The following is a 14,121-nucleotide window of genomic DNA, read 5'->3' as shown; positions in this document are numbered from 1 at the left end:
CTCAATTCGTTCCTAAGCCTGATTCTCACAGGTTGGTTTGTGTTCCCATGACTACATGCAGAAAAGGTGAAAGTAAAAATAGTTACGTCACCCTGAAGAAACAGCTATTATTGATTACTGTGAAGAGCCAATAACAACTTGTACAATAATGAACAATTCTCAGCATTGGAAGTATACTCATCTGGTCTTTCTGCCAATATTAGGTGAGGCTTTTTCCTCTTATATGATTAGATTCTGAGATTCTTGATGGAGAAAAGACCTAAGGATATTTTCAGAGACAGATGTATCATGCAGAAAATGAGGGCATCTGGATAAATCAATACAGCTGTTATATTCATGTCAGCCTTTTACTTTGCCAGGTATTCAACAGAATCCTTGCAGTTGTTAGTTACAAACTAGTATAATAACTGACGTTTTACATCTGGGGAAAACTTTTGGACCAAATCCTTGTTCCTGATAAAGCTGCTCTGTGCTGCTCAAAAGGCACAGAGCAGCCTTTAAGATGCTTTTACCAGTTATATTCAGACTCAGCTGTCACAGGGAAATCTCCTTATGGTGGAGAGCTGGTCTTGCTGAGTCTGCACTCTTCCCTTCACAGCTCTGATTTTGGAGCCATACTGAGAGACAGACGTACAGCTGAAGCATTGCTGTGCTCTAGTAATTCCCTGCTGTGGAACCGTATCTTGTCTCTTTTTCCAGGTACAGCTTAGAGTTCACGTGAACCACTTTACGGGCCTCTTTGGAAATCCACTGACATGCACTCAGAAATTTCATTTGACTCCAAAGTCAATTTGGCATGGGCACAATGGCAGTCTTGATGGTAGGGGAGCCTGGGGACCTCAATATATTTTTAATAGTCTCAACAAGAGAGTAAGAAGGCCCTAAGATTACTGAGACACAGTTGTGATACGCCATACTAATATTTCCTGTCAGTTGTGAAGCAGATCTATAAGCCGAGTTGGGAATTACAATTAGCTTGGAAGAAAGGAAAAATGTCACATAGCGTACTCATAAAGGCATATATACCTTCTGGAAGACTTGGGGAGTGTTTCACCTCAAATGCTTGTAATTTAGAAAGCCATCACTGTCTAGGAATTTAAAGCAGAAAATCACTGCTTGGGCAGGGGAAATCTTTTTTTTCCTTAAGCAAGCGGGCTATCACATTAGACATTATTGCTTAGTAGCAGTTGAAATAAACCCCAGGGAATCTTTATCTTATGTATAGGATGCAATAAATGAACGTGTATTCCCATGATACAGGTCCTCTTGGGCTGTGATTCAGCAATAAAAAGGACTATAAATCTAATGATTTTATTATTCTGTTAATAAGCATCTTCAATCCAAAGCATAGGATGAGGAAGCTGCAAGTCAAGAAGCTTCCTCAGTGCCAGAAATGCAGAAACTGGGTCCTGCTCAGTCTTGCTCAAATACACAATAGGTATCGATTAGGAACGCAACATAACCACCTTCTGCAGAAACTGTGGAGAAGGCATGCACGATGCACACGAATCGTAACGCTTAGAGTTAGCATCACGTACAAAAGCAGTGCCAAACTGCACCTGAAACAGCAGGGCTAATAAGGACGTACTGTATCGTTACCAATTACAATAGTTCAGCTGAATGACTGTTAATTGCAATAAGCCAATTCACACAAGAAACAATAGTTTGCTACCCTCTCTCTCTCCCCTGCCTCTCTCGGGTTTACTTCCAGCATTAGAAATAACCTGTTGATGCCGCTTTTGGGAAGACAGGACGGGAAATGATCCCTCTCTACAACTACACAACGGCCGTTTTGTTTAGGAGGTCTCACAGAACACCTTTCCTGCAGCCCTCGCTCATCGAGGGTCACAAAATGCTTTTCAGTATCAGGTAATAAACTTAAGCGCTGCAGTAAAAGACCAAACCTCTCAAGCACAATATCACAGAAGACTATAACCACTACCCCCGCAACAAGATATTTACCAAATAAATCTCCAGAAGATTCTGAGAAAGTGGCAGGGGAAAAAAAAAGCAAAACGGTCCTTTGCCAGGCTCACCTGAGGGAAAAGGTTTCGTTGTGACCCAAATCTGGCAAGCAATTCAACTGTACGCCTGTAAGCAAGATGCACCACAAACCACCTGATGATTTAATGTCACCAGCATCCTTTCTACATCCTGTCTCTGACTAATTTCCAGTGCTTCAGAGGCAGTTGAAAAAACCCTCACAAGCCAAATGCAGAGGGGGTAGAGGACCAGAAGAAGCCCTGAAGCTTGGGAATGGTCGAAGTACGATGCCAAAGGCCAGCAGCTTAGTCCCCACTAAATCCCTCTTGGACACACTGAAGTATCGTGCCCTGATTTAAAATCAGGTAGGTGCTTGTGCCTAGAGTACTGTTTGTTCACTCCTGGAACAGTTAGAAAGCTTTCCAGTCCAAGTGTCCTCATGACCAATTTATAACCATGGATCCTCATGCTAGTATAATTCTGTAATTTAAATAGTTCCCCTTTCTTGATATTTACTGTTTGTATGTATTTACAGTGAATCATAACGCTGTTTTGGCTTCATTTGGCTAGCTAAGGAAGCCAAGCTTGCTTGCTTGCAGCTCCCATTCAACGGGATCTCTGCTCCCCCATCACCCCAGTATTCCTCTTCTGCACCTGTGGTGACCTGAGTCAATCTTTTCTGATCATAAGTCACCAGAACTGGACATAATTTTCCAAACAAGGGTCCTTAGCTGTGCTGTGTAAAGCCACATTAATACTTCCCTATCTCTACTAAAAATACCCCACTTCGTGCATCATAGGCTCACATAAGCCTTTTCCACAGCTATTCCTGCTGGCAGCTCACAGCCATTTTCTCACGGAGGAATTCACCCACAAAGTAAGGTCAGATGAGCAGGCCTAAGGCTACCGGCATCGCCACCTCGTTCCTTTTGCTATAGAGTGTTTTAGACACAGGGTACTACTTCTAACCTTGAACACATCCTTGCTTTGGCAACTGTAATTTCCTTTGCCAGCTTCTTTTCAGTATCTCTGGGTAAAAATCATCTTTGGGTTCCTCTGTCCTGTCAACCTCATGAATTTCCTTTGTTTCTGTAAGTTTGCTGTTCTGTGATCCCAAGCCTTAGACAAAGATCTGCATTTGTCCCTCCTGCAGTTTAACATAAGCCAGATTAGTCCGTGACCACTCAGTTCAAGATTAGTTTCAATACTATAGCCTTCTACAAGGTCCTTGCCGCTTATTAATACTAGACCTAAAATAGCATCCTCTTTCACGGACTCACTCCCTGTTTCCTTGAGAAATCGAGTTTCTATGACACTGGAGAACATTTAAGCCCTGCCATTTCCCAGTGGTATTTTCCAGTCTGTACCTGAGAAATTATAGTTTCCCATAATCACGATATTTGCTCTTCTGTATCTTCCCCATAGTTTTTGGAGATAACTATCCCTGTCCAAGTTTGTAATGGATTACTTCTCTCAGTGGATTTTTTTTTTTCCTAATTCTTCGCTCTCATGTAATTTTCCAATGTAATGCCCTATTATTTTATTTCTTCAAACCATTTTACTAAAATATAGAGTTACTCCATGGTCTTTACCATTAGTTCTGTTGTTCTAACACTCCAATGCTATCTCAACACTGCTGCTAAGCAGAGGTGTGCAGCCTGTAGCAGCAACACGGAGACCCAGCCTTTCAGGCCCCAGTGAAAACATTGCTTATAGCGTGGAACTCCAAACCAGTTAAAGACAAGGCATTGGTGACATACCTCGCTGTAATAACTGTATGAGAAATCCTTAAAATTTTGTAGGCATGATATGGAAAAAGAAATAACCACCAAAGCACTTGAAATGGGAGATATTGCATTAGATCAACACTTTACCCCCTTGGCTACACACATTTTTAAATGTGGAAAAGCTTCTGAGATCTTTTAGATGGTATAAGAATTTGTTTTCTCTTTTTGGGGAAGAGTACATTAGTATAGCTGCTGGAGCTACAGGCACTGGAATCCTATTATGTTTTTCCTTTTTTTTCTTTTAGGGCAAAAGAAGAGGACACATATACAACAGCAAAAAGAGTGGCAAAGAAGGAAATTGCAGGTTTGTCTCTGATAGAAACTTATTTACAGCCCCGCCGCTGGAGAAATCCAGGCTCGGTGCACAGTCCCATCAGCCAGTCCAGAGCTAAGCAATCTCGAACAAGTGATGGGAACATTTAAGACATCAGTCTTAGACTGTCTTTCTGATCGCAGGTTCAGGGCATCATTTCGAAAGGCGCAGTTGTCTTGACAGCTAAGCCAGCCTCTTACCGGGGACAGCAGCAAAAGGCGGGGGGGGAGAGAAAGCGGGATGAGGGAAAAACCAGCGCACACGGAGGGAATTAGCAGTGCGAGCCAAGCTTCGTGTCTTAGGGGCTGGTGAGGACACAGCCGGAGCGGGAGATGTTTGGTTTTGCAGGGCAGGTTGGCGTCGGTGTTAGAGAGATGCGGGGGATGAGGACCGAGGAGGGTCAGGATGGATTTCGGGACGCGGGGAGATGCTGTAAACGGCAGCTATGACGCAAAGCTTGTCCGTTCAGGATCACGCATCCGACTGTCCCTCCCTAGCGATCCCTCGATAAACAACGTCCAAAAAGGATGGTGACCTCATCCCACCGAAATTAGCCAAACACCACACATTTCTTCGTGTTCAGCTCCGCGCATTCCTTACAGCTCCGGCTCTCCCGGCTCCCTGACCTACCAGCCCCACCGCTGCACCCGGAGCTCCGAAGCCACCCTGTGCTGCAAGTCCTCCAACCCACCCCGGCCCGCGCTGCCGCCGGCTCCGGCTGAGCCCCCCCGGGCCACGGCTGAGCCCCCCGGCTCCGGCTGAGCCCCCCCGGGCCCCGGCTGAGCCCCCCGGGCTCCGGCTGAGCTCCCCCGGGCCACGGCTGAGCCCCCCCCCGCCGCTTCTGCGCCAGAGCCGCCTCTCGCCCTCCCCCGGCAGCAGCCCCGGGGGGTGACAAGCCGCACAACCCTGCCCCGCCTAAAAAGCGAGGCCGCCGGTAGCGGCCGGGCACCGGCCCCGACCAGGACACGCCGCGATACGAGCGCAGCCCGGTACGGGCGCTCCTTGCGCCGAGCCCCCCGGAGCGGCAGGTTCCGGCGGGCGTCAGCGCCGCCCCGGCCCCGCCGCCCGGGGAGGGAGCACGGGTGCCCCCCGCGCTTCCGGGGCGCCGGGAAGGGGACACCCCGCGCCCCGCCGGCCGGTGACTCGGGGTTGCCACCTACGGTCGGCTGCTCGCCGCCTGCAGCCGGCCCGGGCCCGTCCGAGGCGACCGGCCTCTCCGGGGGGCGAACGGCTCTGGCTCGCTGCTCTCTTCTGATCTTTTCCAGACTCTTCTCCCCCTCCCCTCCCTCCTCCCCCCGCGGTTTCTGCTCCCTCCCCCTGTTCCCCGTGGCATTTTATTATTTTTTTTTTGAAATAAAGGCTATTGTGTTCCAGGCCACGCTTTGTGCGGAGCCGCTCGCACCTCCCGCGGGGCGGAGAGGGGAAGCAAGCGGCTCTCCGCCGCGCCGACCCCTCTCCCCCGGCGCCCCGCGCCCTTCCCCCCGCGCCCAACGGCCGGCCCGGCGCAGCAGCGCCCGCCCCCAGGCCGAGCCCCCGCGGCGGCGGGGCGAGCCTCGGCACGGCTCCCCCGGCGCCACCCCCCCGGCCCCCGGCAGGACGCGCCGTCTCCTCACGGCCCACCCCGCGCCGCTTGCGGAGGGCCCGGCCGGCGCCGGGCGGGACGGGCTCCGTCTGCCGGGCGGGGAGCGCGGGGCCCCTTCTCCCCGGGTTGCGCCCGCGGCGGCGGAGCGGGGGGGGGGGGGTGGGGTGGGTAGCGGCGGCATCAGGTGCAGCCGGGGCAGGCGGGCAGGGCAGGCCCGGCCCCCGGCTGCCGCCTGCGCGCTGAGCGGCTCGGCCGGGCCCGCCCCTCGGTGTGTGTGAGGAGGAGCCGGGAGAGCAGCGGGCTTCGCCGGGGATTTCCAGCCTGAGCGGGCGGGAGAGGAAGTGCGGGGCGGGGGGAGACGGCGCTGAGCGGCAGGGACTTTCCGTCGGGCTGGCGGTCGCCGTCGCCGGGCTCCAGCTGCCGCCCGCCGCCCCGCTCCCCTCACACGCTCGCAGGTAGGGCGGCCGCGGGGCTCGGCGCGCCCCGGGGAGCGGCGCGGCGGCGGGGGGGGGGGGGGGCGGCCGCGGGCGCTCCGCCGCCGCGGCGGCAGCGGCTCCCGCTCAGGGCTCCGGCACCGGCCGGGCTTCGCCTGCCCGCAGTCGGGCTGCCGAGGCGGAGGGACGGGGCCGGGCGGGCGGCGAGGGGCGGGGGGGGTCTCCCGCGGAGCTGGCGGGGGGCGAGGCGGCGGCGCGGCGCTGATCCGAGGCATCTGCTACCAGGCAGGGGCGAGCGCGCTTCACCCGCAGCCTGTTGCCGGGACCTTGGCGGCGGCTGGTGCCCGGGGACAGATCAGCCTCCGGCGGGGGCGGCGCGGACTCTGCCTGCCCGGACGCACCCGCACTCCAGGGCTCTGCAGGTGCCCCCTTTTCACTTACTTATTTCTACACCCCCCCCCCCCCCCCCCCCCCCGCTCTTGCTTTCTGCCCCCTGCGCCCCGCGGGGTGCGTGCGTGTGTCGGGGCGGGACGGAGAGGCGAGGCCGGCCGGCAGGCCGGAGCGGAGCCGTGCGGCGGCGGGCGGGCGGCCGCGGCGCTTGCGGCGTTTGATGTGTCGTTTGAATGCAGAAGCCTCGCTCCGCTCCTGGCTCCCTCCATATGCAGTGCTGGGGGCGGGCCGACGGCCTTTAAAGGGGCACTGCCGGCAGCCGCCGCGCCTGGGTGCCGAGCGCCGGGGGCCCCCGCAACCTCGCACCTCCCCGGGCTGCCGCCCTCTGCGGCGGCTCCCGCTCGGCTCCGCGCCGGGGCTCGGCTCCGCGCCCGGGCGATGGGGGCTCGCCGCCGGGGAGAATCCAGTGCCGCCGGTACGGGGCTGCCCCTGATCGGTGCGGAAGGAGTTATATTTTCATAAGGTCTGCCTGCCTACGACGGCCCTGCGCTATAAGCCCGTCTGCCTGGCGTGAGCGGAGAGAAAAAGTGTTGTGTTTTCACGCCATTCATTTTATGCGCTGTTTCGCGGCACCGCGTTTTAATACGTGAAATTAATTGCCGTGTTGTAGGTTAGAAAAAATAACCAGTGTTTAAAAGTTTATACTGAGTCATTCCTCTGCAGATGAACCTATGACTGACTCATAATCTGAGAACTGCAGCAGCTTGTAAAATAGGAAGGTAAGGCATTTACATCTTGATTTATTTGTATCTTCAGGTGTCTAAGATCTGAATTAGCTGCGGAAAAACAAGAGAAATGGCATTAATGCCGAGAGGCGTAATCTCACGTTCTGCCGATCTGAGCTTGTGTGTGACGTGAAAGACTGTATGTGCACCTCTGTGTGGATCGCTGCCGTGCGTTAGGGCATTTTTCATCTTTTTCTGTTTCTGTAGTAGTAAAATGTGGGAAGTTCCAATGATACAATTTGAAATTTGCAGTCTCCTTCGGTCGGTGACTTCTCTAGCTTGTTGAGATCTAACCGAGCCTTGTATGTTGTAATCTGTGCGCGTTTTTTTTTTTTTTATTTCTTCAGTAGAACTGTGTATTTTTCCTTGCAGGTTTGTCCCGTAGAACGCACGTAGCGTTATTGTGCGCTAATCTGAACTTGCATTCATAGACTGAAAAGGAGTTTAGCGTATGATGTGAAGATGTGCTAGCAGTATTTAGCTTAGACAAATGAAATAGTGTAATTCGAAATAGTTAGTAAAAATCCATATTTAATATAGCTACCGACTTGCACAGAAGCCTGGATTTAAAGGCTACACTGATTGTTAGAGTTAGAACTAGAGAGATCATAACATATACCGTGTGTTGTCCTTTAAAATGAGCCATTTGGCTAAAAGCGTCTATAAATGGCAATCCAGACACACCATGTATGGATTAACGTAGATGTAAATGTTATTTATGGTGATTAGGGAGAGGGTTTTTGTTTTAAGACGAGAAATACTTGAACATTTGGACTGAATCGGAGTTTTTTATGGCTGAACTGGGAAACCCCTTGTCATAAAGCTTGATAACGGAAACATTGATGTATCATGAGTTTGGGCACTGCAAGCAGACGGCACTATGAGGTTATAAAAGTTGCTTTGTTCCAACATGAAAATGGTAGGTGTTTTACTGAAATATGACTTGATGAGAAGCTTCCAATAATAGCTGGACCTAGAATGTAGAAAGGTAAAGTGCATTCAGTAGAAAAGCAGATTAATTCTAATCAAAAGAGGGTGCTAAATGACTCAGTCTGTAGGCTTTCCTGAAGTCCTTCTGCAGTTAAGTTTGATGATACCAATTTTGAGAAGCCATTCTTGTATGGATTCAGAGAATTTGATCATCGTGTAAGCTTATTTACTGTTGGTACCTTGGAAAACTGTGTAAGATGGCAGTAGTTAGCATCAGTGACAAAAAATTCTTTATGAAGTCTTGCCAGTCCATGCCAATACAGTTTGTCTTCTAAACGATTTCAAGATCTTGTTGTATTTTAGATCTTTACATTGTTCTTGTCCGTAATGAAAAGTTTAAGTGAGAAAAGAGGAATGTGTTTTTTCAATACTGAAGTCCAGCTGTTCTATTAGTAGATGTGGCAATGCTGAAAATACGAAAAGCCAGAAATCTGAATTTTTAACTTTTGTTGTTAAACCACTGGAACATAAATAAATTGATAAGTAGATGATCATAGTTCTTCTGCAGATGAAAAGGTGGTTTAAAAATAGGAATGACTTAGATCTACTCCAATCTCCTAAACTGGCTTTATATGAATAGATATTGCAAGAATAACACGTTTTGATCTCTGATATGTTAGATGATGCAATAAGTGGATTTCATTAGGTTTTTTATTATAATAGTGTTTCTTAATTGAAGGTGCTGAATTGTATGATGTCTGAAGACTGCTCATTAGACACTGGTTTCAGATGTCTGTGCTCTTGTGCACAGTTCCTTTAAAGAATTGCCAAGGCTTAATTTTTTTTTTAATGCCTGTGGGTGGGTACTTTCTGAATATGATGCCTGTATTTGAAACCTTATGGCATTTTTGGCCTATGGCTCAGGAACACCAAAAGCGGTGGGAGAGAGTGAAATTGGAGATTTCAAGATGTGGTATGGGGAAAAGAAGCCAAGGGAGGGAAAGTTGTGTATTTTTGTGCAACAGAATAAAGGTGTGATTGTAGCACAAGAGATCGTGCTGTAGTCACACTAGGTTTTATCTTATACTTTTTAACCTGTGGTGATGAAGTGGTGACATAGAAACTACAGTAGTGAAGGGCTGGCGAAGAGAATATAACTGGTCTCCCAGCTCTGCCTGCTGGAAGCCCATACCCTCATAAATACGTAGTTTGAAGTCAGTATATGTTTGTTGTGACAAATCACAAACACGTTTCATTTTTTCTATGCCTTTTTTTTAAGGTAGAAGGAGAAAGGACTAGAGAATTGGGAGGAAAGGGGGGGCAACTTACAAGGAAAGGTCACTAGGTGTCTGCAAAGTAGGAAGAGGTGCTGTCTTCTTCTAATGGGAAAGAAGAGAAAAGGAAATAAAGACAAAAAAGCCGTAGAAAATCAGTAAGGGAAGTATATGGTATAAAGATCTCCAAACTTAGGGGGAAAATAAGGCAAAAGATTATTTGGTATTGGGAATTGTGTGAGGGATAGATATGTATTTATATAGTCTTAGAGGGTGTTTTTGTTTTCTTCCTGGAGATCTTTTCTACTGGAGCACTGACAGCAAAATATCGTTGCCGCTGTGACTTCAATTGCTACCGACTGTTGGCTTTGTAAGTAGGTTAACAGGGCGAGTGTCTCTAAAATTATATACAACAACTGTAGGTCACTAATCCTCTCCACCCCCCAAAAAATGTTAAGCCTTTGATTTCCATGCTGTTGCTCTTCCCTGCTGCTTTACTCTGCCTGTGTAAAGCGTGATTTTAGTGGAATTCCAAGTTCATCTAGTCAAGGGCAGCATGGGAAGGGAAGTCTCAACATGTTTGTGGATGCAGAAGTTCCGTATTGGATATGCATGATGGCCTCCACCCCTGGCTCCCTCCTTGTACTGAAAATTGGGGTGTTGTGTACTTTGATGTCAAGATTGAATTTTTGCAAATTGCAGGCATTAGAACTTCAATGGGCATAGCAGGAATGCTTCAAGTTGGAAGGCTTCGTAGTTCCAGTCTTACTTCATATCATATCATAAAATGATCATTTATGAAATAGATTTCTCTGATGTACAGAGGAAACATTCTGTAGGTTATTTACGACGACAAAAATTGCAAATAGTTCTGTAGCATAGTTTAAATGCTCTGAAGTGAACACATCCTTTCACATACAGTATACGTAGCAAATATTTCAGTCAAAAACATTAGTGAAAGCAGTCGTAAAACTTCTACATGCTTTAATGATGACTGTATGGAAACTCATAATTAGAAAAATTTAACATTTGGAGTAATACTGAACTTTTATCTGACTTTGTGGTTTCTGCATTAATATGAAAAACATCTTTTTGTAAATAAAGTGAGATATGCCTACTCAAGACAAGCTCAAAATGCCATGAGTCTTTACAGCTCTCTTAGGCGGCTAGCAAAAAGAGTTATTTTGATTTGGTCTGTCTTGAAAAGCATGTTGCAGATACTACTGTAAGATAAGTGCCTTCCTGGCTGCCACTTTGTTCCTGCAAGCTTTGACATCTTGAAAGACTATCAAGAAAGAGAAGATGGTCCACTGAAGACATGAGTGTAAAATCTAGGAGACCTGGAGGCTGTTTTTTTCTCATTCTTGTGGATGTGTGTACTGTAAGTCATTCAGTTAGGACCAGAGTGACAAGGGGCTTTGATGATGCAGTGTGGAGTGATGTGACATCATGGCCGTGTCCCAGGGGCAGAAGGGGGATTCCAATCCAAGTTTCCTACTTCCCTGGGGAGCAGTCTCATCATCAAGCCACAGGCCAGTTAAGGGTAGTGTCACTTCCTTCTCTCGAAACTCTTCTGCTATGCCAGGAATTATCAAAACTCAGTGTGCCTGAGAAACAGAGCAAGAGGAAGCACGATGTCTCGGTCAAGTGGTTAGGACAATCACCAGGATGAGGAAAGACACAGAGTCTGCTGATGCTTCTTCCACTGCTGTTTTGTGTATTGTTTTCTGGTGTGTTTGAACTTGATGTTGAGATGCTTTCTGAGGTGATCAGCCTTGTCAAGATAGATGTTTCCTTAAGCATAGAAGATGTGCTGGGGAAGAAAAGAGCACTGATACTTGGGTGCTGCTTGGGTTAGGTGGTGGCTGACTGGGAGTTCTGAGAATAACTTTGATACAGCTAGTGGCTTATGTGTGTCTGGCTTTTGGCTCCATATACAGACCGTTTTCCTGGTCTGTAATAAAATGGGAATAATGGTGCTTTCCTACAATCTGAGGACATAAAAATGATGAGGTGCTGAGGCCCAGCAGGGCAGTACAAGTGTCATCTGTTGAGAAATGAAATGAATTGCAAGTGCTGTGTAGAGGCATCCTGTTCTGTCTCCTCTGCAGTGCTGTACCGTTCTGCACCGTCAGCATCGCGGGACAGGAAGCTATTTGCTTCACACTCTTCCATGGTTGCATACAGCAAACGTGCAGTGCTATACGAAGCTGAGCGTACACGACAGAATTTGTCGGTGGTAGCTGTTCTGGTGCTTGTACTTGTTCCCAACTTTCTGCTTTGGATGTTCTAGAAAAGTAATGATTTTTTCTTATTCTGTGGAACCAGCTTACATGATAAATGTGCCTAAAATAACTTCCTAACAGCAGAGCCTAGCTCATAAACCAAATTTTGGCAATGTGAATGGATTTCGTTTTGTAAGCTCATCCGTGTATTTGAGAGAAGGAGATAATTAGAACAATTATTAGAGGTTTTTATAATGGAGATGATGTGTACTGTACCAGTTTGACTATGCCCTCTCTCTGTTTTTCCACAGAGAGGAACCTTCTGAGAGTAGATTTCCTTGAGTGTTGTGGCTTCGGTTTATTTAATGACTCGCAGATGTAAGTCTTGATCTTGCATAGGAAGTATAGCCTTACAATTTTCATTCAACTTGTTCTTGTTTTAATCTCCTTTAAACCATCCCTCTTTGTGCATTTTATGGTCTTCAGCTACTAACGGAATGCTCTGGTCCGTGCTGTGCTTCTCTTCCATCTTAAGTTGTTCGGCCAAATGGTATAAACGGTCTTAATTTCTCAAGCTGGTTCCTCTGATTCTTAAAAGTGGCTTATTTTGAACTGGTTTTGGTCAGATCTCTCGTAATTTGAATTTGTTAAAGGATGACTTTTATTCCAAGGTGGTTTCATCCTTGCACTTGAGCAAAGTGACTTCATTTTCACCTTTACTTTACTTCCATTTACATCACTTGTCTGTTGAAGTAATTGTTTCCAGGCTTGTACCTACTTTCACACTTCTGGCTAATAATTTTTATCTGCAAATCCACTTTTCTTTCACCTCTCTGTGGCTACCTGCTTCTTTGATTCCCTCCCCACCCCACCTCCCACTCCAGGTGAATTAACAGGCTCTTCTCTTCCAGGTCACTAAAGATGGTCTACAATGTACCCTACTATTGTCTGAAGTACACGTCTTTAAATCTACACCTGCTCTCTCATTCCATCCTTTTCACTGTCCTCTTTTCTGTTCAGCACAACATCCTTGAGAGAGGAGCATTGTGCTTTTGCCTGGGAATGTTTTTATTGTTATGACTGTTGCGGTTGAACCTGATTAGGATACCCGTTCTACATTCAGTAGGTGCCAAAGGTAAAGTGCTTGTGGTTGTGAAATGACATACTCTCAAAATGCTACCATTTGGCTGACAGTTTGAGTAGAAGGAAGTTGGATACCTAAATAAATGAAAGCTGCTGATTTGCACATGCACATCTCTAGCAGTTTTGGAACCCTTTGATGCAGTAGTATTTTCATTGCCTTCTAAAACTCAGCGTTTTGGGAGGGGGGAAAAAAGGATTTGCGCAAACTTCATTTGAAGTTAATAACACGTAGTATCACTTGAAGTCAGCAGTATCTTCTCTGTCTGTTTTCCGTCAGGGGTTGAATCATGTTTCTATCTACAGAACCTGAGCATGCTATATTTCAGATTAGCAAATATGTCTCACTACTCACCCGTGGTGTTGATATGTAATGGAAATACTAATGGATCCTAAGTTGTAGTTCAGCTAGTAGATACTGCTGTTGTGTGGCTCATACTGTTCAGCAGAGTTTTTTGTATCTGTGTTACAGCAAGGTACTTTGACACTTTTTTGGAGCATGTGCAGAAGAATGCTCTTGGCAATCTCTAGGAAGATAAAACAAGTTTATTGTTATTTGTGTGTTGTACTTCATCAGCTATTTTTCAATACCTGGGACCATAAATTTCCCTTATTCCTCTTTCCTTCTTACAAATTCCTGAAAACTTCACTTTCATTTTGAAAGGGATTCTTTAGACATGCAACTTTCAGTATTTTGGCCCGTAAAATTTTGAGGGGGTTTGGGGGGGATTTACTCTGTTGGTTTTTTTGGGGGGGTGTTGTTTGTTCGTTTGTGTTTGCTTACTTTGTTTTCGTGTGGGTGTTTTTGTGTTTGGTTTTTGGGTTTTGTTTTTTGTTTTTTGTTTTTTTTTTTTTTTTTTAAAGAAAGATTTAGGACAAGCAAATAAATATCCACCCACTACATTCTGTATATTTTTGCTGAGGAGATTCTCTCAAAATAAATGAGGAAGAAGCTTGGAATTGTCCTGTTTGTGTAAATAAAGCTGTTAATACATATAGCAAAAGTAAGAGGCTGTAATTTTGCAGAATTATTTACTAAAACTTTTTTTTTTGGGGGGTGGGGTGGGTGGGTGTATTAGTTGAATGTATTAGTTGATTTCTGAGATAAGGCAGACAGACTTTGAAAGTCCTTTAAGCTATACATAAACAGGCAGTTATTCCAGGACAAGAGTGTCCATATGCTGAGTTAATTGGAAAAGTTCAAAGTACTTGAACCGTTATTTGCAATTGTGATTTATATAAAGAACAAGGAGGACAAAATGCAGTGAGGAAAAAATA

At 46.9% G+C, this 14,121-nt stretch overlaps 1 protein-coding gene across 2 annotated transcripts in view; it reads left to right on the top strand.

The window, feature by feature from the left end:
- Positions 1 to 6,069: 6,069 nt before the first annotated feature.
- Positions 6,070 to 14,121, top strand: part of TRAF3 (TNF receptor associated factor 3) — a 65,393-nt gene continuing 57,341 nt past the window's right edge. Inside the window, exons 1-2 of one of the 2 annotated variants that reach the window (XM_082316863.1) lie at positions 6,070 to 6,120; positions 7,213 to 7,268. The gene's annotated coding sequence lies outside the window, so the exon portion shown is untranslated. Of the gene's footprint in view, positions 6,121 to 6,442; positions 6,522 to 7,212; positions 7,269 to 14,121 lie in introns of those variants that run through there. The other variant, XM_082316862.1, reaches the window with a different exon arrangement.

The sequence above is a fragment of the Platalea leucorodia genome (genome assembly GCF_965183815.1).
Source record: "Platalea leucorodia genome assembly, chromosome: 7".
Classification (NCBI taxonomy): Eukaryota; Metazoa; Chordata; class Aves; order Pelecaniformes; family Threskiornithidae; genus Platalea; species Platalea leucorodia.
The sequence above is the reverse complement of the archived record's forward strand: the minus strand, read 5'-3'. Positions and strand labels throughout refer to the sequence as shown.